The sequence below is a fragment of the Rhagoletis zephyria genome, unplaced genomic scaffold, assembly GCF_001687245.7.
Source record: "Rhagoletis zephyria isolate East Lansing unplaced genomic scaffold, Rhagoletis_zephyria_1.1 Rzeph_scaffold_06861, whole genome shotgun sequence".
Taxonomy (NCBI): Eukaryota; Metazoa; Arthropoda; class Insecta; order Diptera; family Tephritidae; genus Rhagoletis; species Rhagoletis zephyria.
This window is the reverse complement of record NW_016163944.1, coordinates 4,773-22,390: the sequence shown is the minus strand read 5'-3', so window position 1 is coordinate 22,390 and position 17,618 is coordinate 4,773. Positions and strand designations below refer to the sequence as shown.

The 17,618-nt window shown below is 31.7% G+C and overlaps 1 long non-coding RNA gene across 1 annotated transcript; it reads right to left on the bottom strand.

Moving 5' to 3' along the window:
* Positions 1-295: 295 nt before the first annotated feature.
* LOC108373611 (uncharacterized) lies at positions 296-17,125 on the bottom strand. The gene is made up of 3 exons (XR_001848977.1): positions 17,110-17,125; positions 1,777-1,778; positions 296-386 (listed from the first exon to the last, which is right to left on the bottom strand). It is a non-coding gene; the product is annotated as an uncharacterized LOC108373611 (long non-coding RNA).
* Between the last annotated feature and the right edge of the window lie 493 nt (positions 17,126-17,618).

Below are 17,618 nucleotides of genomic sequence, written 5' to 3'. Positions count from 1 at the left end.
CACATATGTATATACATACATATATGTACATCGGTACGGAATATCGACAGCTGTATACTTACGGTGACCATTCGTACCGAACACCAATTTTTAGGAAATTGTCCCGCTGAATATTTTTTAAAAGTCGAAATGTATAAGTGTCCAGATTTTTCATATTTGTACCGCTTGAGTCCCGATTTTCAGTGTTTTATTTATTAATTTGACAAGAGTCCTCCTGTACTCTGGCACAAAAACAATTTTTGGTACAAATGTGGCAGCACTTTCGTTATCACATAAAATAGAGCTTAGAATACATATAGGGGAGTCATAAATATAGCAAGCATCCTTATTTTCAATGATCCTTGGTTATGTTTTATTCTGTCAAACTGGTACTCTCGCTATATTGCCTTCATCATTCTTATCAAAAGTTTTTGTAAAGTTTTTATTATAATTATTATTGTTTTTTATTTAAGAAAATGATTCTAACTTGAATTTATTTTTGATTTTATAATGTGAATTTGATGTTCAGTTTCACCATGCAAAAAATCTGTCGAACATACTTCGTATGGAAGAAAATGCGCGAACAAAAAATTGCAAAAAATTAGCGGTGAGTCCAAGCTACTTCGAACTAAAATACTATATATATACTAAAATTTAATGGACCACACAACTGCATGCTCAAAGTTCTAAAAATCTGATTAACAATAGGTTTGTATAGTAACTTCTCCAGTAAAACATTGCAGCGAGAGCGTAAAAGCAAAATAGAGCGTAAAATTGAGAAGAACAGAAACTAGCAGAAAAAGTTAATGAACACAAAAATAGCAAAAACTTGCAAGTGAACAGCTGAGGCACTGTTTTGGTATACTGCTGTAAACATTTTACTATTTATAAATAATTTTTAAACGCTTTGCTTTACACACACGCACTTATACAGTCCAGTACATCATTAATATTTTGATTTCTACTCATTTAACTTTTGTTTGTGCTAAACCAATTCAACAAATGGCGGCTTTTGACACTTATTCTTCTTCTTCTTCTGCTAGCTAATTTCTACTAGTAGAAATTTCACTAGCAAGAATTTGCAGCTCTCCCGTGTTGTTACGCTCTCGATTGAGTGCTCTCTTGCAAATTTTTTGGGTTATCATACACTTTTCCAGTAAAAATTTGCAGGTTCCAGTACAAATTAGTACTGACTATTGGTTACTATACAAACCTAATATTAAAATTTTGAGCAATATTTGTTAAAATTCGACGAATTTTTGTAAATGTTCTACGAAATTTTAAACTTTGCTTTACATGTTTTTTTTCTAAACATTAACAATTTTCTAAACAAAGAAAAGTAGCCAAAACTTGCTAAATGTCTTTTCCCTACCTACATACATTCTCGCCTCCGTACATATTGTGCATATACATTTTTGCGATAATTTTTCAAGGTTTTTTTTACTTTGTTTTGTCTTGAATAAAACTGCATAAAAAGATATTTGTATTTTTACCCTATAAACAAAATTGTATGTACAGATTTGATACTTCCGAAATGTTCCAATTTTTGTCCACCGAAATCTGGTCACCGCATGTATACTAGATATTTTGGCAGCTAGTAATTCGATGCTATTCGCATTTGTTTGTACTTTGCTTTGTGGTAAGCAATATTTGGTTTGAATGGTAGCAAGTGAGACGTGAGGATCGAGACTGCTGCTGCAGCTATGTATCTTTATGGCTTCCGTTACTTCCATTATACGAGTAACACGATGTATTGAACTGTTTCGTGCTACATATTTAGGTGTTACTAATTTCCACTGCTGCGTTACATTTGCTGCACTTGTTTATATAAACCCTTGAAGAAACGTTTGGAGTTAAGCGCATTTTACTGTATTTACAAATATTTAGATTACAAACCTGCCAAAAACATAAATAGGAAATTTTGTTACTGAATGAGTGAGTAAGCTGGACGTATTTTAATGAGATTTGGCACACAGATAACATAATGGATATTTTTTGGAGAGAGTTGCCATCTTTTTAAAAAGTTAAAATCAATTAATTATTGTGTTAAATAAAATATTACAAAATTAGGAGTGTCAAACGAAATGGATTCTAAAACGGTTTATTTCTAAATAACTTTTCATAGGGTTGCCACCTGTTAAAACTGTTTAAATCTAGTTAAATAAAATATTTTTATCTAATTATCAAATGAGAAAGCTTTAAACATTTTTATTTCGAAAAAGATTTTCGCGTGGGCTGCCACCTGTTTTGGAGTTCAAAATCATTTTAAGCAAAAAGTTAAATGAAATATTTTATATCAGGTTACAATAGACGAGAGATCTACGAAAGCATAATTTCGAAAGCATTTTTGAAGAGGGTTGCCACGCGTTTGAAAAGTCGCGATCAATTTATTTAACTATTTAAGTGAAATACTCTATTATGGGTATGAAACGAAAGAGGGTTAAGTAAGTCTTATTTTCAAAATATATTTTTCAATAGGGTTGCTCTGTTTAAAAAATAATAAAATAATAATTAAATACTTTAATAAGAGTATCAAACGAGAGAGGTTTTAGGAGATGTCTATTTCCGAAATATTTTTTTGGCTAAGGTTGCCACTTCGTTAGAAATTTAAAATCAATTTAATCAACAAAGTAAATGAAATACTTTGATACGGGTGTTAAATGAATTCGGTTTAAGATAGGTTTATGTGAAAAAATATATTTTAAGATGGTTGCCACCTGTTTAAAAACTCTGACTCAATTTAGTTAACAAGTTAAATGAAATATTTTGACACGGCTTTCAAACGACTAAAATTAACATATTTTTGAAAAAGTTCGCTAACTATTTTAAAAATAAAAATTGTAGTCATTAATTTATATAACAAAATGGTTTTAAAGCATTTTATAAGAGAGCTGAAACATTTCTAAAATATGTATATTAATTACACTTATAATTGGATACCAATGGATACCTAGCAGGTATATAATGACAAATGTTCGACTTACAACGAAATAATTTTTTGGCAGATTTTTTTCCCGTCGCAGTAGATAAGAGTTTTTTTTTGTTTTTGGCCTGCCATGAAAGTGTGTGTATGATATTTTTTAGATGTATTTACGATTGCCTTCAAGTGTGAATAAAATGATATTTTATCAGGTTACTCACCCTAATCCTCAATTAAGTACTCAAATGTTCGCCAGCGAAATAATGTTACTCATACCACCCGTCAACATGAATACGTACTTATACTAAAGATTCTAATTTGTAGAATCAGAGGCAATTAATATGGTTATGATGTGTGGCACACTTTATTTTTGGCAGCCAATTGGCAAACAGATATTAGTTCGTTATATGTGTTTAACGTTAGAGCAAGAATAATTGCAAGCAATATTCGATATGGTCGTTAATGCCGAGGCGAATACTTATGTAATACTTTATCAGCAAAAAAATATTTGTGTATTTACACATATGTATATGTAGACATTTGTCTGATATAGGTAAGTTTGTTGTTGTCATTTCCATTGTAATTTCCATTTGCTGCAATCGATGTGTTCAAGTGATAAAGTAGCCGAGTTTATTCTGCCATTCGCAACATACAATAAGGCTTAAATACATATGTATGTACACACGAGTGTATAGGTACGATTATATAGTACTCATACATATATGTACATGTATAAGTATATATACGTATTTGTTTCTCATGTGTAAGTAAAATCTCACATAGTGTAGGCCTATATTCGCACGTGGTGTTACAATAGATTGGCAATTGTAATTACAAATACGGAACTACAAACATGCATACGCTACAAATAGTCACCCACACTTGAGTTGGCAGCAAGTTGTATTTTACTTTGTACCGTTGTGCTAGAATTTGATATACATACTCGTAACAATGAAGACGTAAGAGAACAACAACATCAACAACAAGTGTATTGCGTGCTCGTCATCTGTAAGCGTTTGGGTTGCCAATTTGAGAGAAGGGAAGCAACTACGTTGGCTACTCATAGACGCTACATACTTCGTTAGAATGTATCTAGGTAAGTAAGATGTATGTTTGCGTAAAAAAATAAAACCAACGCGAGAATTCTCGATTGGACATGGTGTAACTGATGTACTATTTTGCGGTGAAGCATGAAAAACAAATTAAACGCTTCACTAAATAAACACGAACCCAATAATAGAAGATAGACACTCACTACGTGCACAGTTGGCAATGAGTTGAAATACGTATGCTACACACGCACTTACAAAAGTGCCGTGTAAAATGCCTTTGGCTGATATCCTAGATTCAAATGTCTATAGCTATAAGCATTTTGAAGGAAGGCAAAATTTTCTGAGGTTTTTAGGGATTTTTCGGGTTTTGTCGCATATTTAGTTTGCAATTGCAATATCAGAAAAAAAATTTTGAAAAAAAAAAATTCTCTGGCGGCAGCAATGATATGGTTCGGCGGTGAATTTATACATAGTGGAAATTTCAAAACCGTAGGGTATCGTTGGTCCAAAAGAAATTCAATATATGTGACCTGGTCTACGGAAAGGGGGCTTAGGTGTCAAAAAATCAATTTTCACTTTGTGGTTGATTCGGATGGAAGATGAGATGCTTTTCACTTTTAACAGCTTTTTCACAGAAAACTAGTTTTCGCACGTAAGCTCCCTTTTCGTAGACCAGGTCACATATGATGGAGTTATTTTTCTATGATTAAGTGTACATATTTGTCTAAAAGAGTTTTAAATTTCACTTATAAAATTTACGAATAACTAAAAAAATTATATAACTTATAACTCGATTAACTAAAGGAAATTTTCAATATTTATTCATCCTTGCGAACCAAAAAAAAATAGAAGATAAAAACAATTGTATACTTTTTACCAAAAATCCGTCACATGGCGAAATTTTGGAGGGAAAGTTCACCTAGCGCCACTATTTCTAAATTATATTCTCTTTTAAATTATCAAAAATCCTGTGTCCGAAAAAGTAAAAATAAGTGGAAAAATCAAAACAGATTAGTAGAAAATATCAAAAAAAAACAAAACAAAATAAAACCCGAAATTAACTGATGAGGAGAAATAAAAAAGGCAGACAGAAATTTAAACGAGAAGCAAGAACAAATAGAAAACGAAAATTAATAGGATGAATAAAAGAAATAAAAAGAATAAAAACTAAAAAAACGAGAACAAAAGCAAAATATAGAGAAAAAAGAAGCAAAATAAAAGATTAAGAATGAAAATGAACAACTAAAATAAATAAAAAAATAAAAAGACAGAGGCAATGAGATAGAAAAGTTCAAGAAACCAAAATTAAAACCAAATGAAAAAAGAAAACAGAGGGAGAGCTTTGAAATTAAAAGTTTCTTGAGAAAAAGGCCCTTAGTAAAATAATACTAAAAGGGGGCGCCTTGGGCTTTTACAGCTTCGATTCTAGTAATGTATTTTAACGTGCACCTCAATTTTTTTTGAACTGTCAGTTAGGTTACTATGAACTACATCCCTGCAGTATGACATGTATACATATATATACACCACCAAACCAAAAAAGAAAAAAAAAAAACAAATGAAAAGTTAAAAGTGCATTTCTGCACTTAAAACCTTTTACATTGTTCGCAGCTCGCCTCTCCCCGAATATTGAATGCATAAGTGAAGTTAACGGGTTTCTTTTGTTTGCTTTATTTACAGTGTTACGCATCGGCCATCCCTATGGTGACACCTCCAACCATTTATCACATGCATGCGTAGTACCTACATAAATACGTACATATGGACGTACCACATTCATGCATACAAACATGTCTGCATGGACATATTTTCGAAAGATTATGGTTTAATCCGATTGGCAGTACATAGTAGGTACTTTAGGGATTTACTTAGTTTCATTTCAGAAAAGCAGACAGCCAACCAGCCAGTCAGCCAACTAGCTGTACTTTAGATGAGAACGCACGTACGCAGTCAATAAAATTGCATCGATTTACTAGTTAGTACCTCTCGGTTATCCAACGTCCATACATACATACATTCCCTCTAAACATTTTCAGTTGAAGCAGTTACTCCGCATAGAGAATGTGGTTACAATGTTTGCCCAGTGGCCATTGTGTTGTTGATTGAAGTGAATATCGCACTGCATCAGTTTGCGTTTGATTCCTATTGTTACTTACATTTTCCTATTACTGGTTTGATATGTATGTACGTCATGGAGTGTTAGTTGGGGCTATGCTTCGCTTACAGGCAATACTTGCAAAGTGATGCATTTTTTGGAAACATGTACATTAGGGCGGGTCGAAAATCTAATTCTTCTCAAATCCCTTGGTAATAGTGAAAATATATTGTATCATGAAGTCAACAACAAGCCTGCAAAATATTAGTATTTTATTTTAATTGTGAATGCCCGCGCATCGACCGCCAAGTGGCCCACAGCGGACTAGTCGAATAAGACCAATTCTTGTTAAAAATTCTGCGTTTAGTAAAAAGGGTAGGTGCATGTTATTAGATAATGAATCCGTTAACGCAAAAGGTAAAGTCAATTATCATTTCTCGCAGCACTTTAGCTTATCGTTAATCTCAAACTTATCTATTTTCAAGAAAATTTTAATAGTTCTCTTAATAATTGCACTGGCCTATAGTCAAAAGATGTAAAGAACAGCATTAATATTGCTGGCGTAGATTTAGATCGCTAGTTCCAAATATTCTAACCTTTTTTTAATATTAGCTATAGTTTGCGAATTTTTGAAAATTTAGGAACAATTTCGGTAGCTCTAATAGAATAGCCATTATTTTCCATCATCGTGGAAAAATTTTGTTTATGCAAATGAGTATGGAAACACTGAACAGGCACAACTTCTACAAGAACACTAATTAGTTTACTTATGTTTATGCATACAATTTAAAAATTGCAAATATAGCAAAATGACAAAAAATTTTGTTCAAAATTTTTTTATTTTAAAGTAATTGGTTTATAATCTGAACGATTTTCATCATATTATTATCATAAATCTGTAACAGTAAGTCTCGCCTTCAATTTGTTAATTATTACGTACCGATCGAGTAACATTTACCAAAGTTATATCGAAAAACTTAAGTGGATTTCCAGTTTTTATCTAAAAAAATGTCTCTTCAATTGTATAAATTACCATCAAATAAAAGAACCGGATTACAGAAACCTGTGTCGCCGAGTGACATTTTTCGTTCAAGCTGAATGCAAAGCAATATCGTCCAATTGGAGAGTCCTCATAAGGATTTCCCAGGATATGTTAAAGACTATTGCATTTACCTACATACACTTTTTCATATAATGGAATTAACTAAAATATTTATGTATATCTAAACACTTATTGCACGTCCCCTACTTTCATACAACAGCAAATTTAGAAACCGCGAAAAATGTGCTTCTCCGGTGACTAATGAAACCATTCCGCACTAATTTTCAATACTGCATAAATAGACTTAAAATTGTAATTGTATTATGTTAATGTATATATATATATGTATGCTTGAAAGTACTATTAACTTGTTAAACGATTCCTAATCTTTCACAATACATTCATTCACCACGATCTTGAAAACTGACCAAATCGGCGTGATCAAGTCCATGGTCATTTTAATATTACTTATATAAACATCCGAAAACATTAAAACGGTTGAAACAAATTGGTTGCTGAAATAATGTAGAATTGAAAATTCATGGGGGAAAATTATAGTTTTTGTAAATTTTATCTTAATATCTTAAAAACTTGTAGACTTATTGAAAAATGATAAATGAACGTGTGGTACTAAATTTAATAACTCTTAATTTGATATATCGTCCTGTTTATAACAATAACGCATTCCATAGATATTACAAGCCAAAGTTTCATTTTCAAAATTCATACACTTTGATTCAATTGCGCGGGCTAAAGATAAGTTTTAAATCCATCTTTCGTGGCCAATAACAATTGGCTTAGACCTAAGACATCATAATATTACTATTACAATGCGGTCAAATGACTTTTATTTTCCCCCATACAAAATCGACCCAGCCTAATGTACATGTATGTATGTTTGTATTTTCGTTGCTGAAAATATCTAAATTCTCGCATTATTATATACATACGTACAAGTTTTCTAGAACTCAAAGGATGAAGTAAAGCTTAAATATAGGTTACATCTTTGCAAAAGTAAGTAAAACCATTGCAACAAGCTGAATACGTATTCAAAGGTTGCCAATCTACATACAGTCACTCACAGAAATATTTTTGCATAGATTTTTATTTCATTACGATATTAAAACGTTTTTGATGACTTTTATTTCGGAACTAAAAAATAGTTGGTCAAGTTTAACTCGTACAAAAAATAACAGTTATTTTCGGTCCTAGAAAGAATCGAATTCTAAAGTTTAAAATTTTGATAAAAGTATGCTGAACTTTTCTTAGTTTCCTACAAAGTTCGAAACTTTGATTTACATGTTTTTTTTTTGTGCGGAATGAGCTCAATTTTACCACGCTTTTTTATAAAAATTTTCGAAATTACTACGGAAAATATATAAGTACATATGCGTAAGTAAATGTACATATTTAAAGGATTTTTTTCGAAATCGCGTTACAAAAGTACTTTATGCTCAAATGTACATACTACATTATGTTTGTCTTATCTCCATCGCAATAATAAGTGGTGTCAATCGGAAAACTCAAATATTGATATCGGTTGACAGCTAACAGCGCATGCAATTACCGCATTTGTTTATTCTATATTGGATTTGTGTTGGGTTGTAATTTTGTGTGTACATTAATCTGCAACATACAGGGTAGGCGACCCCGACCAGAGGGTGTATAATTAACATAGATTTAGCACGAGATAATTTCATTGACAAAGTACGTTAATGCATTGACATTGTCTTTCGCCCATTTTATCTTTTTGAAACACCCTTCGGCTAATTACAGGCGTCGCTCGGTATTATTACAAACATATGGAAGGGAAGGAGAGTGGGTTGGTAATCATGAAAGCAAAAAAAAATTATTATTTAACATTTAGTTGAGCACATTCAAGTACTCTATATATGGGCCTTTCCAACGTGACGTGTGCGACCCCGTATTAAACTAAAATAATGAAATTTCGAACCTCAGTTATATAAATTTATATTTTTTTTACCACTTTTGAAGGGAAAAGTGGGTAGTGAGGCTTTTTAAATGATAATTTTTACTTGTCACTTCACGCCCATTCACTGATATTTCGTGAAGTTCAAATGCTCCAGGTATATCGTCGATATTTTTGCAAAACCGTTTATCTTTCGGCACTCAAATTTTAAAGAAAGCGAAAAAACGGGTTTCCTTTGAAGGCATTGCCTTGATAGGCGATAATTGCTCTAGCTACTATTTTACAAATCTTTTGTTTTAATAACGATTTTACGATTAATATGCATAAATCTCGATGCCTGGAGTTCAGGGTTACCAAATCTCATTTTTGCCACAACGGCGATTTAGGTGGTTTTGCAACTGGTCGTTGGGCGGTTTTGCAAAAACATCGAAGATATGCTTCGTTGATGTGCAGGTGATGTGAAAATGATTGATAAGGCTTAATTAAAACTTTCAGTACCAGAAATGAGCCGTTAATGCTAAAAATCTAACAAATTTATTTGCCGACTAATTTAAGGTCGTTGATTTCAAAAACACAATCAAACACTTTATAAAACTATTGGCATTTTTTTCAGGTCTCAATTACATCGAAATTGTGTAACATTTCACTTTTGGGAAAAACACGGTCAACTGAATCGCGAAAATACAATAATAGGAATGCGGTAAATAAGAATGATATAATTCTCTCAAAACATCTGTTATTTTAAAAACAAAAGCTCTTATCTAACAAAAAAAAGAGCTTTAAGCACAAAAAAGTTTGTCCAATGTATTGGACGAATGTACTTGAAGGGTTAATTTTTGTTGTTGTTGCCAATCATATATATAGATAATTAAAAAAAATTCATTTGACTATCGATTTTCACGTCAAATTTTGCATTTAAAATAAAGTTTCGCTGAAATAGCGGTAAACAGTTTTATGTTGGTGCTTAAACATATATCATTAAAGAAAATCAGTTAATAGTCGATTTGCTAATTTTATTTTTAAAATAAATTTTCACAGAAAAATTCGTTCGCAAAAATAATTGGTCTGGCGATGAACCACATTTTTGGTGGAATGCGTAAGTAATGCTTGTAATGTAAGCGTATACAGCCTTGCTGTGTGAACGTAAATTTATTTGTACTATGTAAGTTAGAAACCCATTTGTAAATATTTACAATTGTTTATGCATATTTTGACGCGCGTACATTTAAATATCCGTATGCTTTTGCACTAAGCTTTTAAATAAGCATTAATTAAATAATTATTAGAACATCTTACGTGAAGCGTGAACGATTACAGGCGATTGGATATGCAAAATTATTATCTACTAATTATTTTCGAATTATTTTAAACTTTCAACTGTGTAACTTTTTTAAAATAAAAAAAATTTTAATTATTTTAATACATAAGTAAAATGAGATTAATTTATCAGTGGTGAGCATTAAATAAATTAGTAAAATATGTAAATTAAGCAAGTTAAGTAGAAATTGTTCTATAAATCAACAAATTAATCCCGCAATATTCAGAATTTGTCCAAAACGAAAAGGAATCGCAAAAATTTATTAGATTAGAATGGATTGCTGACTTCACAGGAAGGCCCAATTTCTGATGCCATTGAGAGGCGTGTACTTAGCTGCCATACATTTTTTGCAAGGTAAAATATAAATACATAAATACATACGTATATATGTACATAATGTTATATATAAAGTGAAATCAATATATGACGCATGCTTATTTGAAAATTTAAATGTAAACAATTCATATATTCGTTTACATTAACCCTCATTTGGCTTTTATTCATGTATGACAGGATGAAATACATAATCTCAAAGTGTCCAAAACATATACGCTCTGTATGTATTTAAATATACGAATTCATTATAATTTAGCGAACGAAAACACAAATTCTTCATTTGCTTGGTCTCGTCGTCCTTAGAGATGATAATTCCATAATTCACATAATAAATAAATATGAAATTTGAGCTTGATTAATACATTTTTATAAACTTTACAGCACTAAAACAAAAACAAATCGATTTAATAGTTTTCCATATATCTCTAGAACGAGGCAAGAAAAAAAATTTGAAAAAAATCACACATACACACATCAAAATTTTCTATGAAAAGAAATATTTTTAAAATTTTTTTTTAATTTTTCACATACAAATTTTTGAATAGAAAAAAATAGTTTTTGAAAATATGCCACTTCAAAAAAACAAATTTTAAAAAATCACAGCTCTGAGTATCGCGCAATATTTAAGTAAAGTATTATTCACTCTGCAATAATTTGAGTTACAATGTTTTACACCTCAGTTGAGTAAAATGAGCACATTACAAATTTAAAATTATTTTAATTATTTTTAGATTTTTTTTGAGTATGCAGTTTTGTGGCCAATTAAATTTTAGTATAATAAAGTGCAAGTTTTAGGCTACTGCGATTTTTAATTATTTTTTATGCTGACGGCTTTTTGCACTTTTTTCTTATGGAAGAAAATGCGTGAAACCATTTCCAAATTAACGCCAGTTTTGCAATGGCTTAAAACTTACTTTTTCTTATACATAAATTTAATGGGCTACAAAACTGAATACTCAAAAAAAATCGAAAAAAAAATTAAAAAATTTGTAAATTTGAAATGTACTCATTTTATTCAACTTCCGTGTAAAAACTATACTTAAATATTGCGCAAATACTCTGAGCTACCATTGCGATTTTTAGAAATTTTTTTTAAATGGGTTTATTTTCGAAAACTAATTTTTTTCATCAAAAAATTTTTCAAGAAAGCAAATTTTAAAAATATTTATTTTCATAGCGAATGTTAATGTGTGTATGTAGGATTTTTTTAAATTTTTTCTCGCCGCGCTCAGAGATATTTGGAAAACTATGAAATCGATTTGTTTTTGTTTTTGGGCTGTACAGTTTTTAAGAATGAATTAATCAAGCTCAAATTTCATATTTATTTATTATTTATGTTTGTGCATCAACCGTAAAAATTTTAAACAAATCAAAAACACGAAGTGTGAATCCCGTCCGTTTTGGTATGGGACCACCCCATACACAGATGTATATGCTCGATTAAATTAATAAGATAAAAGCTTGTATTACAAAAAAAAAATAAAAAATAACGGGGCAACCCTCATGGAAAATATTTCTGGATTTCAATTCTCAAAAATACCTTTCATTTGTTATCCATATTAAATTGTTTTATTAAAATTTTGTAAAATCTAATATCCTAAGGGATAACACATACTATGTACGCAAATAATTATTTTTGAGTTTTTTTTAGTACCCATAGTAATATTGTATCTTAATTTTCTTAACAAAATATTTAATAAACATAAGAAGGAAAATAAGTGGCAACCCTATTCCAAAATATTTCTGAATTCGGGTTTATTTTAAATTATTTCTATTTGATGCCCAACCCTATACGAATATTTTCGGAGATAACACCAATACAGATAGCCTTAAAATGCGAACCGTCATCTGAATACAAAATTTCATCAAAATCATTAGAGCCGAATTGCTCGTTTAAATCAATCAGAGTAAGGGGCGAAATTTCCCGCTATTTTATAAGGGAGCCAGTTTTCTTCAGTTAAGCAAGTTAAATGCCATTGGAGGGCTTGAAAGAGTTCATCGCCCATGGAAGATGACAGTTACATATGTAGGTAGTGAGCCATCTTAGACAGTGCAGATATACCGCGTCGTCTTGGCTCTGGGAGAAGCCTATCGAATCTCGCTAGCTTTCTATATATTTTCTACATCGTATCTCAAATATCTTCAAACGATCTCCAAAACTATTCGTGCCAATGCCTCTAAAACTGGAGAATTATTGATACTCTTCGACGTTTTTTCAGAAAATCCTTCACTAGTTCTTCATAGCCTGCCGCACCTCCGCGACCTAGTCCGACTTTAATATTTTGGTAACCAAAGAGAAATCGACTCGCCCGTGTTCGATTACAGAGCGATCTAGTTGCGGGAAGAGGAAATAATTCAGCACTGAGTCTCAGCAATAAGTCGCAAGCTTAGGCTCACTTCCCCAAAAATATTGTGACTCGCGCGGAAATTTATCCTCACTGAGTTGGCACAATAAATTGAGGTAGAGTTTGAGTTAGCTCGGGAAAATTTCCTCAGTTGAACGATGTCAAACTATAAGTTTTTATTTTTTATTGCTGACGCTATGTAAATTAAAGCGCTAGCAATAACCATAGTATTTACGTACATATATATATGTATGTATATACATTCATATATTTTTATCTGATTTTATCCATCTGTTGGCAAAAATGAGCAGTTTTAATTAAAAAAATTTATCTTAAAAGTCACTTTTAAAAATGTTATAATCGATCACAATTATGCGCACAAATTTACTTACTGTTTGTGTATACATACATACATACTACATACATATCTACATATGTATATGTTACGGTGGTCCAAAAGTACAAACGGAAATATATAGGATTTTTTTTTAAATATCGATCATCCTGTTCCTGTAAATGAACGTTACATAATAAAAAGTAGTTCAACACAATTATTTGGTTCTCCCAAAAGGAAAAAAATGCAAACAAATCGACATGTTGGCCAAAATTAATTTCTTTCTTAAATTTTTCAAATTATAACATAAAAAGGCGCAAGTTAAAAGTGGCTAAGAATTCACGTAAATTTTTTTTTAGTATCCTATAATTGTATTCGATTACTTTTTATTAGCATTTTTAGTAGCATTCATTAACAGCAACAGGAAAATCGATTTTTTTTTTTAATTTCGAAAACCTTTGCAATTTGCACTAAAAAATTTTAATATAAAAAAATAAAAATTTAAAAATCAGGTTAGATAAATCTTTTTAAAACTTAAAAACTTTATTTAGCATTATTCAGATCGGTTTGAAAAATTAAGGCTCTGCACTATTTTGCACAGAAAATTTCAATTTGGCACGACTTGAAGTTTTCCATATATTTAATTTTACAAAAATAAATCTTTGATTGAGTTGCTAAAACAGCGTTAACAATAAATACATATAGGAATATGCCACACAATAAAATTTGCTTGCAAATTTTAGACCACCCTACTATATATATATATTTTGTATATAACTTCATGTTAACTATTTATTACATATTTTTACTTACAATGCGTATTTCGTACACTCAAAGCAAGTGCGCGAAGCAATAATTAAAATTCCTATTTGAATCGACAGCATATCAACTTAACATCCATAACGTCAATAAAAATTTGTATTTACATACATAACGGGTGATTTTTTTGAGGTTAGGATTTTCATGCATTAGTATTTGACAGATCACGTGGGATTTCAGACATGGTGTCAAAGAGAAAGATGCTCAGTATGCTTTGACATTTCATCATGAATAGACTTACTAACAAGCAACGCTTGCAAATCATTGAATTTTATTACCAAAATCAGTGTTCGGTTCGAAATGTGTTTCGCAAACCCAATTGCTGCGAACGGCGACGAATCGACATTTCACGGTCTTCAGCAACACTCTCAGAAACAGACGCAATATTCTCTTCTGTACGCACTGTACGCATTCGTGTGGTTGGTTTAATGTCCAATAAAGTAAACTGAGTGCGAAACTTGGTCACAATCGCATTAATTGTTTGCTCACTTGGTCGATTATGTAGACCATAAATCGGACGTAAAGCGTTACATACATATGCATGTTCAGTTTTCATTCGCAGCTAATATATTTTGTATATGCATACATACATACATATCAGACATGTATTGTATGTAAATGTGCGTAAATACCAAAAATTTGCAAATAACGATATTGCCGGCTTCTAAAGATAAATTGTATAGAATTTCAGTTCATTTCCATATTTTATAATATCTGAAATTAAATTCTATAAAAACTGCAAAAATATTTACATGCATATTTGTTTGATAAAAATTTTTAGTAAAATGTAAATAAATTGGTGAAACTAGCTGATAATATGCTAATATTCATGGTTGCAATGTTTATAGTTTGCTGAAATTATTTTTTCTATCACTTTCCAATAACTATGCTTCGGTTGAATGTAGTTTTTAATGCGTTTCCAGGAATTATCGAAATATGAATTTTTCAACTAACTACAACTGCAAGGGTTTTATAATAACACTTTTCTTCTTCTTTATTGGCGCTGTAACCGCCTAAGCGATTTTGGCCGAGTCCAAAAGAGCACTTCATTTGTTTCTCTTCTGTGCCAACTGACGCCAGTTGGAAAAGCCAATGAAGCCAAGTCCTTCTCCACCTGGTCCTTCCTACGCAGAGGAGGCCTTCCTCTTCCCATATTACCAGCATCGTGAGTCGCGTTAAATACTTTTAGAGCTGGAGCGTCGGTGTCCATTCGAACGATATGTCGTAGCCAGCGGAGTAGCTGGACTTTAATTCGCTGTGCTATGTCCATGTCGTTGTAGAGCTCATGCAGCCCATCGTTCCATAGTCTGCGTTACTCGCCGTCGCCAATGCCTAAAGGTCCGTAAATATTCCGCAAAATCTTCTCTCGAATAGTCAAAGAGCCGTCTCATCTGACATTGTCATTGTCCATGCTTTTGCATCAGAAACCAGAATATGTTGGTTTCGCGTGAGTAGAGCATCAGTAAATTCGAGATGGCAGCCATGCGATCATCCGACCATATTATGAATAAAAGTCATATTGGGATATCGACTCCATTATACTCGACTGAGGGATCATTGCCATCTCCTCTACTGACCTAGTTGCAAATCAGCCGGTTGCGAATCGGTCTCTCCACAATTCAAGTATATTCTAGGCTTCGGTCACCAATACTATTCTGATTAAAATTTCCGTAGCTTCTATGTTGGTCCTAACCTGAAATACTTCGGACTAACGAATTTCAGATCTTTCAATTAGTATTTCGGTAGGTAGTAAAGCGCTTTTAGGATATTTAGTTGCTATAATTGCTATAGTTGACAATTTCGCATTCGTACCCGTATTGAGCTTCGGATTCGTATGATTCAATATTCGCCTTCATCTTCATATACTACCCGACTTCGTATTCAGTTTCGGTTTCGATTTCGACTTCGTCTTCATGTTCGATTTCGTATTACTTATGTTATTTGCATTCGCCTTCGTCGTATTAGTTTCGTATTCGTCTTTGTATTCCACCCTATTATTTTTCGTCGTATTCGCATTCGTCTTTATATTCGTACTTAACTTTGTATTCGTCTTCGAACTCATATTCATCTTCGTATTCATTGTCATCTTCGTATTCGTCTTTGTCTTTTCCTTAGCCTTGGCTTAGTCTTAGTCTAAACTTTAAACCTCTGCATAGCACATTTCCATAAATCATTCTGAATATTATTAAACGCGAAAATAGAAAAAGAGATAATGGATGTATCTCCATTGCAACGCTAGTTTCACAAAATTTTTAATGCCTACCAACGCTAAAAAGTTTTACTTGTAATTAAAAATCAACCTCGTTCTTTAAGATCATATTAAAAAAATATTTATTTTAACTAAATAAGTACCTTTTTTATGTGAGTTGGTCATAATAGAAATAAATATATGCTTATGAAAGTACGTGAGCATCAAAATTAAAGCACAATACAGGCTCAGTCGACGTGTTATGTGAGGAATTTATTTCAAACGCATTCCTTTACGCAACCAAGCGGAGAGAAGTGCTGACTAGGGAAATTATACAAACGAATTAAAATCCACTAATTAGCCTAAGTGCTTACTAGGAACATTAATATACAAAAGAGCTTTTAACTCAAACATAATTCTATCAAAAAAGGACATTCAAGGATTAAATAAATATCTTCAGCCCTAATGGTTTTAGAAGAGATTTACTCTTAAAAAGTTTAAACTGTACGTACATATGTATGTATATGCATGAATGTAAAAGTCTATTTGTAAGTAGATATGTACACATTTTTTTGGTCTTGCAACGGGCTTGCTTGCTTTTTTTTATAAAATGAAGGTCATATTTTTGGCACATTTCTCATTTCACATTTAGTTCAAGGAAAGTGAGAAATTTGTTAGAAGCAAATGTACAAAAATAAAAATCCTTGAGGCAACTGGTTGTGGCGTCACTTGCACAATACATGAAAAATACTTATAACAATTTTATGGCTGAATTCTTTTATGTGATTGTATGGAGGTGCCACAAATTAAAGGCCTCGTGCGGATGGATGCCGCTCATTTAATTTATAGTATTCCGTGCAAATAAATTTTGTCAGCAAATACAAAAACGTTAATAAATAAGTACATACACCAAATATGTACATATGTATGTACATATAATGCGATATTGACTGAAGTAAAAAAATTAGTAATGCCTTGGCGAAGGGTAGAAGTACAATTTTTGAGTACTACGAATGTACAGATAACCCTCTATATATATATATAACTCAATTACTGCTGCGCTACTCATAAAATTCAATATTATTGGTAAGCAGGGAACTTTGTTTTTAATGCGTAAAAATAATTTAATAAACAAAATATTTGCAGCGACTTAATAAGGCTTCTACTTCGACCGCACTAAAACGTCAAAGTTGTTAGGTAACTCATACGTCATGCCATACGAGTAACTTAGGCAGATAGTTAGCTCAGAACCCGATGACA